Here is an 18,220-nt window from a genome sequence, read left to right as displayed (position 1 = left end):
TATTTATTGTTAATATTTAATAAATAATATTTTATTGTTACAACATGTTTAGTATGGCTTTTACTTTCATATTATGACTTTTACTCTGTTTTCTTCATAGATGTCAACCTGCTTTTATTCAATTTACATTATGAAAAGAACCATAGAAATAGACCCCCCCACATATATTGCATGAATTTAAATCTATCTTTCTATTTCTAAAGGTATTTGTTGACTAAAATATTATTTTCATAAATATTTAATAAATCTGTTTTGTTCAAATGCACCAAAATACATTGCCTATATTCACTGAGAAATGGACACTTTTTTCAATGGACAATTTTTCATCTTCAAAATGGGGTGTACTCAATTATGCTGAGCACTGTATGTGTATATAGCACTTGTTGATACTATTATTTTGATAATGTGATGATTACTTATTGTTTAATCAGTTAAAATACCTGCTATAATCTATTAATTTGTTTTGCAAGTAAATAAAATAAGCTATACATATGATAATATTCAAACCCCATTACTACATGCCCACTTATAAGGTTAGATGAGATCCACAACAGGAAAAAAGCCATATGGTCTATTGTCATACAGAAACTGATGCAGGTTTGTAATGACACGAAGGTTGACATTAGGATGACATGACTTTCAATTTTATATTACCTTGCAAGTCCAAGTTGGCACAGATGGCGAGTCCTGTGACATGCCTGTCCCTCACATGCCACCGTCTGATCAGACGAATCATCCAGGGTCACACTTCATAAATCAGAACAATGGCTTTTATTAAATACGGCTCTTTCACTCTGATCTCTCGTCCTCTCTTCCACACGCACAGGTACGCTAGATGAGGAACGCATTGTCTTTTGAGTGTCACACTTTTGTGTTGCTGTGCTATCGTCACCAGCATGTATCAGTCACGGTAATGACAACAATGATGATTGAATCAGTCTGTAATTATGAATGCGTGCCGCTTGTCTCCTTGCTCCTACACGGATAAATCGGAAATGCTTGAAGGAACAGCAAGAGCCAGGAACGTGCTGTGCCTTATCATTTCCCAAAAAGGCTGCTTGCAGAATAAATAGTCTTAATTGGAGGAAGACGACAGCGGCAGGCGTCTTTCGGTGTAACCTCATTTGAGCTCACGGTGCTTGTGTTTGCTCATTTAGTGTAACCTGATAAAAAGAGCTCTCAGGTGTTTCTGTCAAGCAATGTGTTCATGCTATTAGGGAAAAAAAATAGAGGAGAACAGCAAGTATTGCAGTTACTTTAGATAAATAAGTATTATGGGATGTGTGTTGATTTCTAAAAACTACATATCATTTTTGTTTGTATGTTTTATTGTTTTGTTTTATTCTTCATTGGCATGACTTGATTTATTCAGGCTTGGTTAGAGATATGCAATTCTGTCCACATATTCTAAACACCTCAGATGCCTCTGTCAAAAAAAAAAAAAGGTTTTGCTAAATCTGCACTGCCTGACAAAAGCCTTTTCGTTGATCCTAGTTGTAAGAGCAACAAATAATAACTTGACTTCTTGTTGATCATTTGGATAAGTGGCAGAAGGTAGATTTTTCTTATGAATCATCAGTTGAACTGCATCCCAATCATCACAATTACTGCTATTAGGACCAGCATAAACTCAAGATTTTCACAGAAATCAGTCAAGTTTGGTGAAGGAAAAGTCATGGTTTGGGGTTACATTCAGTATTGGGGTACGCAACAGATCTACACAGTGGATGACAACATCAACAGCCTAAGGTATCAAGGACTTTGTGCTGCCCATTACATTACAAACCACAGGAGAGGGCAAATTCTTTAGCAGGATAGCGCTCCTTCTCATACTTCAGCCTCCACATCAAAATTCCTAAAAGCAAAGAAGGTCAAGGTGCTCCAGGATTGGCCAGCCCAGTCACCAGATTATTGAGCATGTTTGGGGTAAGATGGAGAAAAAGGCATTGAAGATCAACCCAAATAACCTTGATGGACTCTGGCAGTCCTGCAAGAACGCTTTCTTTGCTTTTACAGTTGACTTTATTAATATTGGAGCTGTGTGATTTGGGGAAAATATCTAATTGCGAATATATTTATTTATGTACTTATTTTTTGACAGATATTGCAATTTCGATTTGATTTGTGATTACATTTTTTAGTTAAGGTTCAGCTCAATCACACTCCTCAAATAGCCACGTGTGGTGTTTTTTTTTTTTGTTTTGTTTTTTTTTTTTGAAGGTGCTGGTTGTTGTGTTTCCTCATGACCTGTTGTTCGGTGTCTATGAATTTTAAACCAAAATATTACTGATGTGATTCTTCTATTCATGCTTTTGAAGCAGCAGACGTCATTATGTCACTTGTCAGCGCTTTCCTGTTTGTTTGTTTTTTTATTTTGTGAGTTTCGCATAGTTCTGTTGCAATATTCTGATTGGGCAGAACGAAAGTATTCTTACTCAATTGGCTAGTAAGACTGTCTCACATAGATGGCAGTCATGCATTTGCTCTGGGTGGGGGAAATGAAATACTATACAATTGAAGTCAGAATTATTAGCCCCCCCCTGGAGTATTAGCCCCTGTGAATTATTAGACCCTGTGTTTGTTTATATTTTTTCTAATTTCCATTTAATGGAGAGAAGATTTTTTCAACACATTCCTAAACCTAATAGTTTTAATAAGTCATCTCTAATAACTGATTTATTTTATCTTTGCCATGATGACAGTAAATAATATTTTACTAGATATTTTTTAAGACACTTCTATACAGCTTAAAGTGACATTTAAACTCTTAACTAGGTTAATTAGGATAACTAGGCAGGTTAGGGTAATTAGGCAAGTTATTGTATAACCATGGTTTGTTCTGTAGACTATCGGGAAACAAAATTGCTTAAATTGGCTAATAATTTTGTCCTTAAAATGATGTTTAAAAAATTAATAATCGCTTTTATTCTAGCCAAATTTAAACAAATAATATTTTCTCTTGAAGAAAAATATTATAAAACGTACTGTGAAAATGTTCTTGCCCTGTTAAACCTTATTTGGGAAATATTTAAAAAAGAAAAAGAAATTCAACTTTATATTCATATTGCAGCCTCTTGCATTTAGCTAATCGCAATGTTTCAAATCGCGATTGCGATTGGATTTCGAGTAATTGCACAGCCCTAATTAATAAGTTTTTTGAGTCATTGCAGAGATGTATGGATGCAGTAATCAAGTTATTATTTGTTGTTTATAAAGGTTTGGCGACAAGACTTCTGTCAGGTAGTGTAGAGTGTGTTTGGAACCCATTGCCTAGTGTTTTAAGACATTATATACCTAAATACTGTCCCGAAAAGTAGGTATCAACATCATGCTGCCTTCTAAGATGCAAATCCCAAAGCTATTCATGCATTAGAGAAGGCTATCCTGGAAGCCACTGCAGTGAGCTTTTTTCAGGCCCTGTTTACATCTGGTGTTAAGATGTATTTTGGTTAATCAGATCAATGAAGTACACACATTCCTGCATTTTTTTATTATTATTTTTATGGATTATGGAATATGGATTTGTCTGATCTTTTGATCTGCAGTAATAATGCTAAATAGGTTTGTGCAATTTATATGAATGCAGATGTATACAATAAAACAATGCAGAGAGTAGTAGCTGTCTGTATTGGAGATAAGGGGCCTAATGTTGTGTACACACAATATAGGCTCTGAAAAAGGTGTGCACCACTTCTTACACAAACGATTGAATTTGCTGGGAGATTAAAAAAAATAATAATTATGGCAACTCTGATAGATACAGACATTTTGAAGATAAATTACAAACATTTAACTGCTTGTAGATCCCCTAACCATATACGAACCACTATTTTATCATGAGCACTCATTATTTTGGATTGTTTACAAAGCAATGATTGCATGGAGCATGTTTAAACTCACATCAGCAACAATAAAGGATCAAATAAAAATACATGCGTGGAAATACTTTACATGTATTTTTTTTTTTTTGTTTAACATGCCATGTGCAATGACTTGCTTCTTGTGTATCTTCTTAATTATGTGTGCTGCAATTATCTTAATTATGGCATAAGCTGAAATTTTGCAACCTATAGTCATCTATTCTTTAAAGGACAGTTCCTCCAAAAATTAAAATGTACTCAACCTCAAGTGGTAAGAATATATATTTATTATTTGTTAGAAAGCTGAAAACTTGTGACCACTGACTCTCATATAGGAAAAACAAATACTGTGGATACCAATAGTTACCTGTTTCCAGCTTTCTACAGATAGATAGATAGATAGATAGATAGAGAGAGAGAGAGAGAGAGAGAGAGAGAGAGAGAGAGAGAGAGAGAGAGAGAGAGAGAGAGAGAGAGTTTTTTTTTGTATTCGAGAGAAGAAATAAATTACAACAGTACAGTTTGGACGAGTGGGTAAATGATGACAGAATTTTTTTGTTTTGGGTCAACCATCCCTTTAACAAACACCAAACAGTCACAACTAAATTAATAGGGAATGTTAAACCAATGAGTAAAACCTTTAATTTTATAAGGAGTCTATTTTTTTATTGTTAAAACTAGTTTCATCACATGTAATATTGTTCAGTAGCAATGTAACTGCTTGGTCATGCATGTATGAATGTGGCAGAATGAAACATTTATGTTCACAACAGATGGCAAAATCTTATCAAAAACTCAACGTATAGGGAGCTATACTCTACATTTAAGGGCTTAATCACACTATGCTGCACACTATGCTATCCGTACCTTGCCCAGGACCGTTTTCCGGATCGTTTGAGAAGTGTGAGTGCGCTGAATCCGGTTCACAGCCCAACACTGAAAGCGAGACGTGACTTTTAAAGGGCCATGAAACCCCCTCGTTTCAGCAAGGTGTTTTCACACCTGTACTTTGGAAAAAGTCAGAAAAGTGGGCGTGGCCAGCTCTGTTTAGGGGGGGGAGTCGGAGGAAGAAAAGTGGGATGGTGTGGGAGTGTCTATTTGGGCACGCGCGAGTTTCAGAGTCAAAATTCACACACACAGGAGAAAGTGATGGTGTTTAACCTACATGGACATCTGTAGTAGAATTATTTGCCAAATTATTAAATGGTGGACTTTAACTACAGTTTGGCTCTTTCATTCAGGGAATTCATTCATGCCCCTCGCGACAAACGAGATATTTGATTCGAGGAACTGCTCTAAGCGTGTATTTTTCATGCAATGTTTGATACCGCACATCGAATGAGAGAAAAAAAAAACTCAGCATTTCCTGGAAACTTAGATGCACACGGCAGGTAGCGTCAGAAAGCCGTGTGTGTTATTCCAGTCACTAAATGCGGTAAAAACCCTACACTAGGTTAAAGTTTGGTTGTGGTGCTAACATGTTTACTCTCGGTGCAATAGTTTGTTAGATACGAACAAACTGAATAAACAAAGAGCACTGGTCGCTCACTTACCAAATCTGTAGAGACAGGACAATCAACAGCAACTAGAGCTGCGTCTTTATGAAGAGAAGACTACAAGCGAATCCGGATCTTAGCGTTTGCAGATGAGAACAGCTCTCAGGTAAATAATGTTCCTCCTTAGACACGTAGGTTATTGTTGTCGAGCGTCGCGTACACTGTAATCCACACGTGACTCTGAGCTCTCACAGAGAGAAAATAAAAACGAAACTTAACTGCAGCAAACTATAGAAGCAACACTTCACGCTTGTTTTGCCAATACAATGTGGCGTCTCTGCCGTCTAAACACTGTGACATTAATGAATATTAATGAAGTTGCACAATAGAGCGCGCTGATTGGTTTGACCCAAGCCTTACTCATGCAGTAATGCAGCACACTGTAAGACGTAATAAGACACTCTGGCACAGACGCCCAGTCTGCACGCTGGAATACACGCTATTATGTCATGACCGTGACGCAGCTTCAAAAATTCGTTTCAAACCGGAAGTACGAATTTGCTTGAAATAACGCAAAAACAACCAATTTACACTTTTTAGTGAAATATAGGTGTCCTAATAGTGTTTTTAGCAGTGTGGGACACATATAATACGACTGTCAACAGCTCAAAAAATGTGTTTTGGTGTTTCGTGACCCTTTAAGTTTACTTGTGTGCAGTCTGAACTCAGCATCAGCGAGACGTAATTCCTGCAGCACGAGGACTTTATGATTGTTTATGAGCGTCAAAAGTGGCTGATCTGTTCGGCAAAATATTTGACTGTATGTCACCGCATCCCTAAGGCGATATAACTAGAGAAATTTCCACTGTGCTGAGCAGGAGCCCTAACTGAACAGCGCAGCATCGATGACATAAGTTTGTATTGTGAGTGCGTGCCGCGGGGGAGATGGGAGAAGGGACAAGCGTGCTTTGGCCCGGTTCAAGGCAACTGAGCATAGTGTGAGTATGCCCTAAGGCTACTTTCTAGCATTTGGACAGTGATATCGTTACTTGTCATGTACTTATTAATATTCTGCTAACATGAATAACATTAGCGTTTTAACATACACGTAACAAAAATGAAAACTAATGCATGTACATGCAGAGGTCTAATGAAATATTGTTTTCTGATCCAGTTTAAAAATGAAGTAGACTAATACATTTATTATATTAACATGACAGTAAAATATATAACCTTTTAAAATACATATTGCATACATTTTTTATACCAATATTTTAGACTGTTCTCACACATTCCTTTATTTTTTAATAAGTCTAGGCTATTATATGATTTAGTTGTAGATGTATGAGGTATTTTATATTGATATTGGACCACTTTTTTATTTCCCTGTCAGCCAAACTAACTGCAGCATGAAATATTGCCACTCCCCATATGCTTTATTTTCTTTTCGTTTTAAATGCCACTTCTGTGGCCACAAAACACAGTTTTTTTCCTCTTAACACAAGAACCTAGATTTTGGTTTCTGATAAATTACATTAAGCATGAAGAATCATTTGATATTTCATTTGTGGCTCATTTAAAAGGGTGGTCCATAATGTAATTTTAATTCTTGGTTGTGTTTATAAGATGCAAAGCTGTGTGTGCTAATGTTTCACTTGAAGGAAATCATGTGAATTTTTTCATAAATCTCACTTTGATTAAACACAGCTACTCAGCTAACATGAAAACGACTGTCAAATTTCCTAGTTCCTCAGAAAGGCCCGCCCTTAAGTGACTCTGATTGGTCATCGTCATAATGTGCTGCTATTCGCGGATCGGCTCCATGTCACGCCCGTAAAAGCATGCGCTTTTCTGCTGTGCAAACAATCAGTTAACCTCCTGCCTGTTCTCTAAAATAAAATCTGACAAGTGTCTAAAACAAGTGAAAATGGGGTGCGGCTCCTTTAAGAGTGTTTGCCATTGTGTGTGCGTCTATGTGTGTGTGTGTGTGAATGTTGTCTGCGTCTATGTGTGTGTGTGAGTGAATGTGTGAACTTTCTGTAACAAGCGCATATGCACGGGAGTTTTTTTTTTTCTTTTTCTCTGATACTCGGATTAAGTTATTTTCTGTAAAATATCGTGACAGAAGAATAAAGCACAAGATGTGGGATGCTACCTGTGTAAGCCTTGATTTTTTTTTTTTCTGCTGCCACCACGAGTCAGGTGAGCTATCCTGTATTAACTCTATGCAATACACAACGCCTTTCACATTTATCCGAAATATGCAGGTGTAAGCAAACTTTCAGGTTGACTGTAACTTATAAAAAAAAAATTATGCAGATGTATGTATACATGGTTTTATAAATGTCCTTTTTTTTGCTAGCTTATGATATTTTCAGCATTGTATACATTCATAAGTTTGTGAACGCAGTGTGCCTACTTTTATAAATGAGGCCACGCGACTGGTAGGAGATAAAGTTGGGGTACAGCAGATATTTTGGCCAGTATGATAACAGATAACTCTTGAAAAGTAATAACTTTGTATGGAACTATTAAAAAAAAATATTCATTTTCCTTCGGCCTAGTTTCTATTTCAGAGGTCACCACAGCGGAATGAACTGCCAACTAACTACCAACTATATATGTTTTACACAGCAGGCGCCCTTTCAGCCACAACCCAGTATTTGGAAACACCCAGACACACACACGCACACACACACACTAAATAAGATTTAGATCCTTCTTATTCTAAGGCGACAGTGCTAATCACTGAGCCACTGTGTCGCCCCAAATATTAATATTATCAATTTAAAATGATTATTCTAATTATACAAAATGCACTAAATTGATAAAACAATGCTTTATAGTCTTAAATGAATTCAAAAACCATCAAAAATAAATACTGTTATGCATTATTCATTATTATTCAAAGGATTTCCCAAAAAAGTTTCAGTCACACTAGTAATAAATGTAAAAAATGTTTCTTGAGAAAAAATGTAAATGATTTCTGAAAAATAATTGGGCGCTTTCAAATAAATACTGTTCTGTTGAATGTTTGATTCATCTGTACATACTGAAAAACTAAAGAGTTCCTAAAAATATATTCATTAGAACAAGTGTGTCACACTAATAATAAATGCAAAAAAAAAAAATTAAAATAAAAAGTTTCTTGAGAGAAAATCTGAATGATTTCTGAAAAAACTAATTGGGCGCTTTGAAATAAATACTGCTCTTTTGAATGTTTTATTCATCCGTACATACTGAAAAAGGCAAAGGATTTCTCAAAAAATATTAAATCAACACAATTTTCAGTCACACTAGTAATAAATGTAAAAAAAAATGTTTCTTGAGAAAAAATCGGAATGATTTCTGAAAAAAAAAAAAAAAAAACAGTTGGGCGCTTTCAAAGAAATACTGTGCTGTTGAATGTTTGATTCATCTGTACATACTGAAAAAGCTAAAGATTTCCTAAAAATATATATATATATATTAATTAGCACAAGTGTGTCACACTAATAATAAATGCAAAAAAAAAAATGTTTCTTGAGAGAAAATCGAAATGATTACTGAAAAAAATAATTAGGCGCTTTGAAATAAACATTGCTCTTTTGAATGTTTTATTCATCTTTGCATACAGAAAAAATCTAAGGATTTCCTAAAAATATATTTATCAACACAAGTCTCACACTAATAATAAATGTAAAAAAAAAATAAAAAATCTTTCTTGAGCAGAATATATGAGATATTACTGAAAATATAATTGCACGCTGAAATCTATAATAATGGTTGCTGGAAAGGTAGTTTACATCTCAAGGATAAACTACATTTACGATTATATTAAACTATGATAATTGAGAAATGACAGGTGTGCATTTTAATTGCGTTCTTGAGGTAACTGTATCTTTTTTTCACTTCTCAAACAAGCATGTTTTTAGCCCATTAAACCCAAACATGAGGGCTTCAGTATTCACAAAGAGAATGATGTGTGCTGTAATTATGAACACATCTGAACAAATCTGTTATTATACACACACTGGCATGTTCCCAACACCTCAGCACAGATCCAAGAGCCTCTAATTGGCCATACCTCCTCCTGTCGTAGATCAATAATGAATGTATCTGAGCTAATAATACACCTAATTTGGACGGAGTGCAGTATAGGTTTTAGATGAAATGATGATATGTACACTAATGGCAAGGAAGTCCTTGAAGTATTTCAAAGACCAGGCTCCATGAGCTGCAAGAAAGAGAGAAAAATCTCAATGGCTGCTGTACTAAAGATGCCATTTCCATTTCGCCTCTCCAAATGAGCTTTAGCATTCATGTTTATATAAAAGGAAAATACATGCAGAAATTATGACACACACACACACACAAATATATATATATATATATATATATATATATATATATATATATATATATATATATATATATATATATATATATATATATATATATATATATATATATATATACTATTGATCTGGTGATTTACGGTGAGTTACTTTCTTCTGTGAAAAAAAAAGACATGCATGTGAACATTGCAACTTAAAGGAAAGAGGAAAATTTTCTAAAAAATTTAAGTTGTAGATGACTTTGTACTTCCTATAAACCAGTGTAAAAGCCAGTTCTATTTCTTTCTGCTGTGATCTTGCACCACTCTTTGTCAAGTTTCTTCCACAGTTCACTGTCTGTAGTGAGTTTTTTTAGGCATAACTTTGACACCAAGGATTTTTCAGAGTTAATAATCAAGTTTACATCAGGAGACTGGTCTGGCCATTTTATTATTTCAACTTTATGTGAAGGAGATAATTGTCCTGCATTGAAATTGTTGGCTGATTGGGTGATGAATGTTGACAATCAAGCTTCGAATAATCATTTGCATTCAATCCACGTAGAGGCCCAAATCTTGCTGCTGCAAAGCAACTCTCAATCCATGACAAGTCCTCCTACAGATTTCACTGGCTTTGCACACTTTGAGTGCAGTCTTTCCCACATTTTGATGATGATGTTTTTCAGAACCACATCAAGTAAATGTAAAAGTATTGGTCACACTTTATTTTAATGGTCCGTTTGTTGAATTTAAGTTACATTGCATCTACATCTACATACTACTAATTTACATTAGATTATTAGTAGACTGTTAGGTTGGGATTAGGGTTGGGGTTAGTGTACTGTAAGTTGACATGTACTTGCAAAGTTTCTTACAGTCAGTTAACAGTGTCAACAAATATTAAGCAGACAGTCTACTAATACTTAAATGGGCCATCAAAATAAAGTGTTACCAAAGTTTGAATCCACACTATATGTTCCTTAGCAAAGTTTCTTTTGTCTTTAAATTCTTTCTGCAGAGGAATGTTTGGTCACTCTGGGCTTTAATTTCTTTTTGATTCTGTGAAACACATCTTTACTCTGTTCAACGATGATTTAGTGGTCAATTTCAACTTCAGTGTTAAACCCATTGTGCATTGAGATTCTTCATCTCCATGTTATCCGGTACTCTTGTGCAGTTGTCTTTTATGGACGACCAGTCTTTCTGGTGGACTTAAATGAGTTAGTGATGTTGTTGATTTAGAACAATCAACTTCTTTGGCTATGGCTGAAATGGCCCCTTGGGTTCTCTCAACAACTTTCTGTTTGAAGGTTTCTGACATCATTGAATGTCTCACCATTTTGTGAAAGCTGAAATTTCAAGCTGCCAGTTAAATAGGATTTGTCAGATAATTAAGGAAATTACCACCAGGTGCAAATTTACTGTAATTACTGTGAAGAATCTGATCTGAGAGTTATTTTGATCAGTTCTGTCTTTCAGATATCAAATATAGTTTTTAATACTGTGCTTCAGAATAGATTTACCTCATGAAATGTGCTTAAATTTTCTTGTTTGTAATTTTAGGTCTTTATTTATTTAATAGAAACCTTACCTTTTCCTGCTTTTACAACTGAAGTCACCATTAACATTCTGCATGAACTGTCAGTTTAATACACAAAGGCATTTTAAAGCAAAAGAGGTTCGTCACCATTGTTCTAGAAAACCTGTTTATGTCTCCGAGTGCAATCAATTATATATGTGAATTATAATATTTGCATCATGTGCAGGAAAAGCATTTGTGCACAATACAACATCATCTAATAGCAGTAGAAAACTGCTTTGTCTATTCCCTTTACTGTTACACATACAGTAATGTGTCATTTGGCACAGATTGCCACTAGTTAACAGGCATGACAACAGACTTATACATGCGCTTATGCAAGTGCTCTTAAGGGGGGAAAAAACTAGATAAACTAGAGATCGTTTTGCTTTAAATCCTTGTTGACATAAATTTCTTATTAACTGTTCAAAGCCTTGAAGTCTGCGCAGTAAAGCTTTCAGATTTTGCTATGTTTTTATCCGCTGCACTTTAATGTTTTAAGAGAGCCAAAAGGATGCATGACTAAAGCACCCTATGTGACTTTCACATGATATCATCTGGATGTTTTTAAATAGGTGATTGAGGAAAGTTGACAGGGATGTCAGAAACAATCCTTCAGACCTAGAAGCAGCAATAGTGCTCTCTGCTGGAGAAACAGCCCCACTGAGAGCCTGCAAGAGTAAACAAATAAGTTATTGATTAATTTATTTGGCACACTCAGCACAATTGAATAGATTTGTTTTATGTATGCAGTGTTTTTTTAAGATAGTAATTGTTTAAAAGCATTATAGTAACAGTTTAAAGGAAAAAAAAGGCTACTGGCATAGGAAATCTTTAATGAGTGGCATGTTGGAGCTTTGGTATTTGAAGTCATCAAATTGAAGACTACACAGAAGGTGTTGTACAGTATATTGGGAAAATCATATGAAAGTAATACGTTCATAATGTTTTATATATATATATATATATATATATATATATATATATATATATATATATATATATATATATATATATATATATATATATATATATATATATATATATATATATATATATGAACAATTAGTAATGACAGCATATGTTTTAGTTCATTGTAACTTAAGTTCATTATTTTCTGTTAATTCTGTTAATCTGACTTAAAACAACTTGCATAACTTAAAATTAAGTCAGATTAACATTTGCAATTGGGTCATAAGGTTAATTTGATTCAGAGTAAATATGTAAGGTTCTGAATTAATTAGTTTTGTTTGAAGATTCTTTTCTAAATCTCTGTTTTCTAAGGGAAATGACTTGGTCTAATTGGAGCTCTGATTGTTCTGATGATTTAGTTGTGATTGGTCTACAGCAGGGGTCACCAATCTCATTCCTGGAGGTCTGGTGCCCTGCCTGGGTGTTTCAAGTACACCTAGTAAGATTAGCTTGTTCAGGTGTGTTTGATTAGGGTTGGAGCTAAAATCTGCAGAACAACGGACCTCCAGGAACAAGTTTGGTGATACCTGGTCTACAGCTTACAGGATGAGTCGAAAACCAGAAGCCTTTCTGAGTTTGCTTAATCTTTAAACGTTGCACGATGATGAAAAAGTTGTAATGATCAATTGGATGTGTTTAGATTAGTCACTGCTGAAAATGCTTGTTGAATGCATTGTGCAGTGAGTTTTATGCTCTTGTGAACTTTAATTTGTAAACAAAGGCTGAATATGATATAGTGTAGGAGTCATTTTGCAACTTCAGTAAAAACGGCAGGAGTTCTATGAAATTGTATTCTTACTGTATATCGACAACACAAACCAAGTGTTACATGGCTATCCAAGGTATGCTCTCAGCGTGCACCTTGATATCAAAATGACATCACAAAACATGTCAAAATGCTAATCAAATTACTACCTTGATGTCAAAGCAACATCAAATTGACATCCACTAAAACACTGACATGAAAAACAATTACAAGACAGTCGTGTAATCGATGGTTTTTACATGTTTTTTAAGGCAATTTTAGATGTCAATTTGATGCATTTTGACATCCAGGTAGTTTGCATGCATTGTAGAGATACACAATCTAGTTTAAAGTTATGATTTGCAATTGAAGCTTTCAGATGAATAACATTTTTTCTTTTATTAAGGGGTGACATTATAACAATTTTTTTATGCTTCGAGGTGGGAGTGCAAGTGGACTGTACAAATATTCTGGAGCTTTTCATTTATTTAATAAATGCCTCATACGTGACACATTTTTACTACATTAACCCTAGTACAATAGCCTAATGGGTATTAATATAGTAGTATGTTAATTAATGTGTGTTCCATGTTCTGCATCAACCCTAAAAGATAATGTAAAAAATGATTAATAAAATGGTAAATAACATCAATGATTGGGCAGCACAAAATATGCTATGTTAATTAGCTCTTGGTCAATAACCGAAGCAGTTACCTTTCAATCCTTAATCCAAGTTTCTCCCAATTGGAGGTCAGGCAGATATACTTTATACTTTGATCAATTATGGAAATGAAATTGAATTGTTGATGAACTTATTACAGCACCTTATAATCTGTTCCTTCTTTATTTGTTGAGCACTTTAATGTTACCTTTACAAACGGCAACATTGCACACTGCATGGAATATAATATTCAAAAAAGCTTTTAGCAACAAATTACTTCTATGAGTCCTTTCTTTTTGGTTAATCAAACCAGCGCCGTCGTACATGTTTGGTAGATTGAAAAGAAGCAGCTCTGTTCCCCAAACAAAAATGACTTTGACAGCATTTACCAAATTTACCTGTCTATTTTTTTTTCTTTTACTTTTGTCAATTGGTGAAATTTGTTCCTTGCCATTGCCGCCACTGCCTTGCATGGTTTGGGACTTGTGGAGCTCTGCATCAATGGATTTGCTTTTCAGTGTTTGGAATTTCAGCAGTGAAAGTTAATCAACACTGAACTGAACTTGGGTGACGCAGTGGCGCAGTAGATAGTGCTGTCTCCTGAAGGTCGCTGATTCGAGCCTCGGCTCAGCTGGCGTTTCTGTGTGGAGTTTGTATGTTCTCCACGTTTACGTGGGTTTCCTCCGGGTGCTCCGGTTTCCCCCACAGTCCAAAGACATGTGGTACAGGTGAATTGGGTAGGGTAAATTGTCCATAAAGTATGAGTGTGTGTGTGTGAATGTGTGGTTGGATGTTGCAACTGGAAGGTCATCCGCTGCATAAAAACATGCTGGATAAGTTGGTGGTTCATTCCGCTGTGGCGACCCCGGATTAATAAAGGGTCTAAGCCGACAAGAAAATGAATGAATGAATGAATGAATGAATGAATGAATGAATGAATGAATGAATGAATGAACTGAACTTCAACTCTGAAAACTAGAATGACGATTTAAATTTATTAGAACTTCTATGTTAAGCTGTTTTGACACAATCTACATTGTAAAAGCGCTATAGAAATAAAGATTAACTGAATTGAAAATGTTGATTTTATTTAGTAGATTCAAATTTTGTTTGCTGAATAGTAAACAATGACATCCATATAAGAAATTCCATACTAAAATGTTAAGCTGCTTTGACACAATTTGTATTGTAATAGCTCTATGGAAATAAAAATGATTTGAATTGTGAAAGCAGGTAAAGTGCCTCTTGGTGGAGTTTGGAGAATCTAGATTCTGTCAGTGTTTGGCCTGGAATTTCTGGATCAGCCTTCTCTACCTCCCCGAGCAAATTCTGTTCTGTGATTTTCCAGAGAACAATAAAGCATCTGGCTGTCGTAAAGTCTCTTTCTATGCGGCTGTTGTAACCGTTGTGCCTGGTAATTCCATCAAATTATCCATCAATCCTCTACTTGGAAAGAATACAGTGTATTGTTCCCATGTAGCAATTCAAGCACAACAAACTACAAAAACTAACTTTAAAAGTAATCATTGCTAAACCAAGCTGTGAGGAAACCACATATATCAGTTGCTCTTGCTTTTCTGAATGCATGCTAGACTAATGTGTGTGATTGTGTTTGTTTTGGTGGCTGTCCTTCTCACAGATTGACGCTACTGCAGGTGTATGTGAGGAACTAGTGCGACTCAAGCAGAAGGGTGATGTGATCACACTCGCGGTGCCCAGCAGGGGTGCGGAAGCCCAGCACTGGCAACATGCTTGTGACATGTGACGGCCCGGAGGGGGTCTTCACTGCACATACCTGTGCCAGGAACATGTGCCAGGCAGAGGATGGCAGGCAGCACAGACAATGCCAACCTGTCTTTCTTTGAACAAGGTGCAGCTCTGGAGGACAAAGATGAGAGCTGTTAGGAATAGGTAAAAATATAAATGTTAAGTCTTCATTTGAATATTTCTTAAAAGCAGACTAGTCTCTCTTTCTCTCTCTGTGTGTGTATTTACATTGGCTCTGTTTATTTACAGTTGTGAATTGCATTATGGGATGTTGATCTCTGCCTTGTCAACTTTAGATGTTAAAAATTTAACTCTACAGCTTAACAAAGTGGATTTTATTAACATTTTAGTAGTTTGAAGTAATTTAATGTGTAAGAAATAACATAGTAAGAAATAAGTCTGTAAAACAACTGAAATTGTACTGGCAGTTTATTACTACCATAATTTTCTGTACCGTAACATACAACACCAACCCAGACAATGCCACTTTAAATTACTAAAAATTTTAATACAAATCACTTTTTCAAACTTTTCAAGGTTAAAAGTTGTTGAAAGAAAGATTAATGTCCCATAATGCAATTCAAAAGCATGATAAATGGGGAAAAATAAAAAACATGAATCATAAAATATGGAAAATGCTAATTTACGGATATTTTTTACTGTATGCAGCAATTTAAATTGATTACCAGACAAGATAGAGAACCTGTTTTGTGTTTAAACATGTGCAAGACATTGCAGTGGAATAATATCTTTAAAAGTTTAGCAAAAGATGCTTTCTACCTGCATCAGCATGCGCACTTTTAGCTCTGATCATAGAAGTAGTTTACCCGTTTGTTTTTTTTACGTTTTTTTAAAATCTGTGGACTCCATGAACCACCTTCTACATGGCGAATCACATCATAACATTACTAAATTTGATGTGAAGCAAAGCATGATGCATCAGACTACATGACAAAAGTTCAAGCCTCAGGACCACACAGCTTTAGTGAAAGAAACAACTAAAATCTCATGTAGCAGCGCAAAGCTAAAAACAACAGTGAAATGTAAAACTTGAAAGTTGTAGGTTGTCTGAATAGAAACAATGGATTCCAGGTTTATTGCAAATATGCATTTATACAAATATTCAATTGTTTTTGAGCATAGAGAGATTGCAATATTCATGTTAAAAAGTTGGTGATGCTAAAGATTTTTGGTGCAAATAGTTTGATTTAGATTGGCTGATTTGTATACAACATCATGGGTAAATCTTTTTTTTTTTTTTTTTTTTGCCGCCAAAAGACCATAAAACATTATTGTATTAAAGACACATTCAATTTGTGCAGACAGAGAAGCCTAAAAACAATCAATTATAAACCTGTTCTCTTATCTTTTATTTGTTACTGATAAATCTATATAAATCTATTTTCACATGGAGTAAATGAGTGGAGTTTTTACTTCCGATGCTTAAAATATGAAAAATTTCATGAATCAAACAATTTCAATATTCTTTTCAGGATTTCTACAACTTTTCTCATATTTGGTTCTTTTTAGTCAATCATGGCTCTTATAAGTTGGTTCTTAGTAAATCAAATGTATCAGTGACCATTGTAGTTTGATATCTGAAATCAACTTTACTAGTTGATTCTTTTTAGTGATTCAATCTGTAACCAGGGGTATGATACAGACAACAGGGGTGCGGATCCACGTGCAGGTTAATTAGAATCGTCAGGCAAGCAGTGGTCAATACAGGGGCAAACAGATGTATGAGGGCAATCCAGAGTCGAAGTCAAAATAACAGGCAGTTGGTCACAGGGCAGGCAGAAACAGGAGAAAACAAATAATTGAGACAAAGGATCAAAACACAGCAAAGACAGATAAAGGAAACCGCGTTGTAGTGTCACTTAAAACAGATAACAAGACTCAGCAATGAGGGTTTTAAAGTGAGCTGTAAATATGTGTGTGTAATCAGTACTTGAGCAGCCTCAGCTGTGTGTATGCAATCAGTCAGGATCTGGAACGTGTGTGAACAGAGTGCATGTTCATGAACTTGCGGATTTGTAGTTTGAACGAGTGTGAATGTTTTCCAGCGACCTCTGGTGGTCAGAGATCGCTGGTGATCATCACACAAACATACAGCTTGGCTGATGTAGTTTGATCCACAAAATAATTTATTTCAACTGCATTGAATGTTCCTATTGGGAATAAACCTAAAACGTTCAAAAAAAAAATTCAAAACAAAAAACACTGATGGCCTGCTTTTCAGCAATTCATTCTGATGATGAACACAACCTTGCACATCTTGCTCTAAAAAACTGCTAAATCTTTGACAAATAAAGGACACCATTTGTAATGGTCTGCTTTAGCTCGCCTTGAGTGAGAGAATGCTTCTGTTTTGTTTCTTTATACAACAAAACTACGTTTTTCAAGCTGCAGACATATTCTACAATGTAGCTTATGAATCACCCGTTTAATATAAAGAGCAGTATTGCTCTTGCAATTGGGTTTTGTCAGAGTGACATAAATGATACGGCAGGTGCAGTCTGCACTTGTGTCTGTAAGAGCCATTTTTCAGGCTTGTTTTAAAGTGGAGTTTGTCTGGGGAAAGGAAGGGGACATCAGAGAGTGTGGCCCTAGAGCACGTACCGTGTTCTCATTACTGCTAACAGCCTTGAGCCTGCCTTCCCATTACAGAGAATTACGTACAATTGTATCAACTATTGGTCACGCAAGACAGAGCAGGCCGTTCTCTTTCACTAGATCTCATGGGGGCTTTTTTTCCTCTGCTTGTTGTTTATGGATTTGTCCTAAACCTCAAAGGACAAATCAGACAGTCAAACTGGTACCTC

At 35.3% G+C, this 18,220-nt stretch overlaps 1 long non-coding RNA gene across 2 annotated transcripts in view; it reads left to right on the top strand.

The window, feature by feature from the left end:
* Nucleotides 1–16,015, top strand: part of LOC141376180 (uncharacterized) — a 93,373-nt gene extending 77,358 nt beyond the window's left edge. The window contains exons 4-5 of one of the 2 annotated variants that reach the window (XR_012385579.1): nt 15,268–15,632; nt 15,955–16,015. This is a non-coding gene — a long non-coding RNA (uncharacterized lncRNA). The remainder of the gene's footprint in view (nt 1–15,267; nt 15,633–15,954) is intronic. The other variant, XR_012385578.1, reaches the window with a different exon arrangement.
* Nucleotides 16,016–18,220: the final 2,205 nt, after the last annotated feature.

The sequence above is a fragment of the Danio rerio genome, chromosome 9, assembly GCF_049306965.1.
Source record: "Danio rerio strain Tuebingen ecotype United States chromosome 9, GRCz12tu, whole genome shotgun sequence".
Taxonomy (NCBI): domain Eukaryota; kingdom Metazoa; phylum Chordata; class Actinopteri; order Cypriniformes; family Danionidae; genus Danio; species Danio rerio.
Note: the sequence above shows the minus strand (reverse complement) of the source record. Positions and strands in the feature narration are given on the sequence as shown.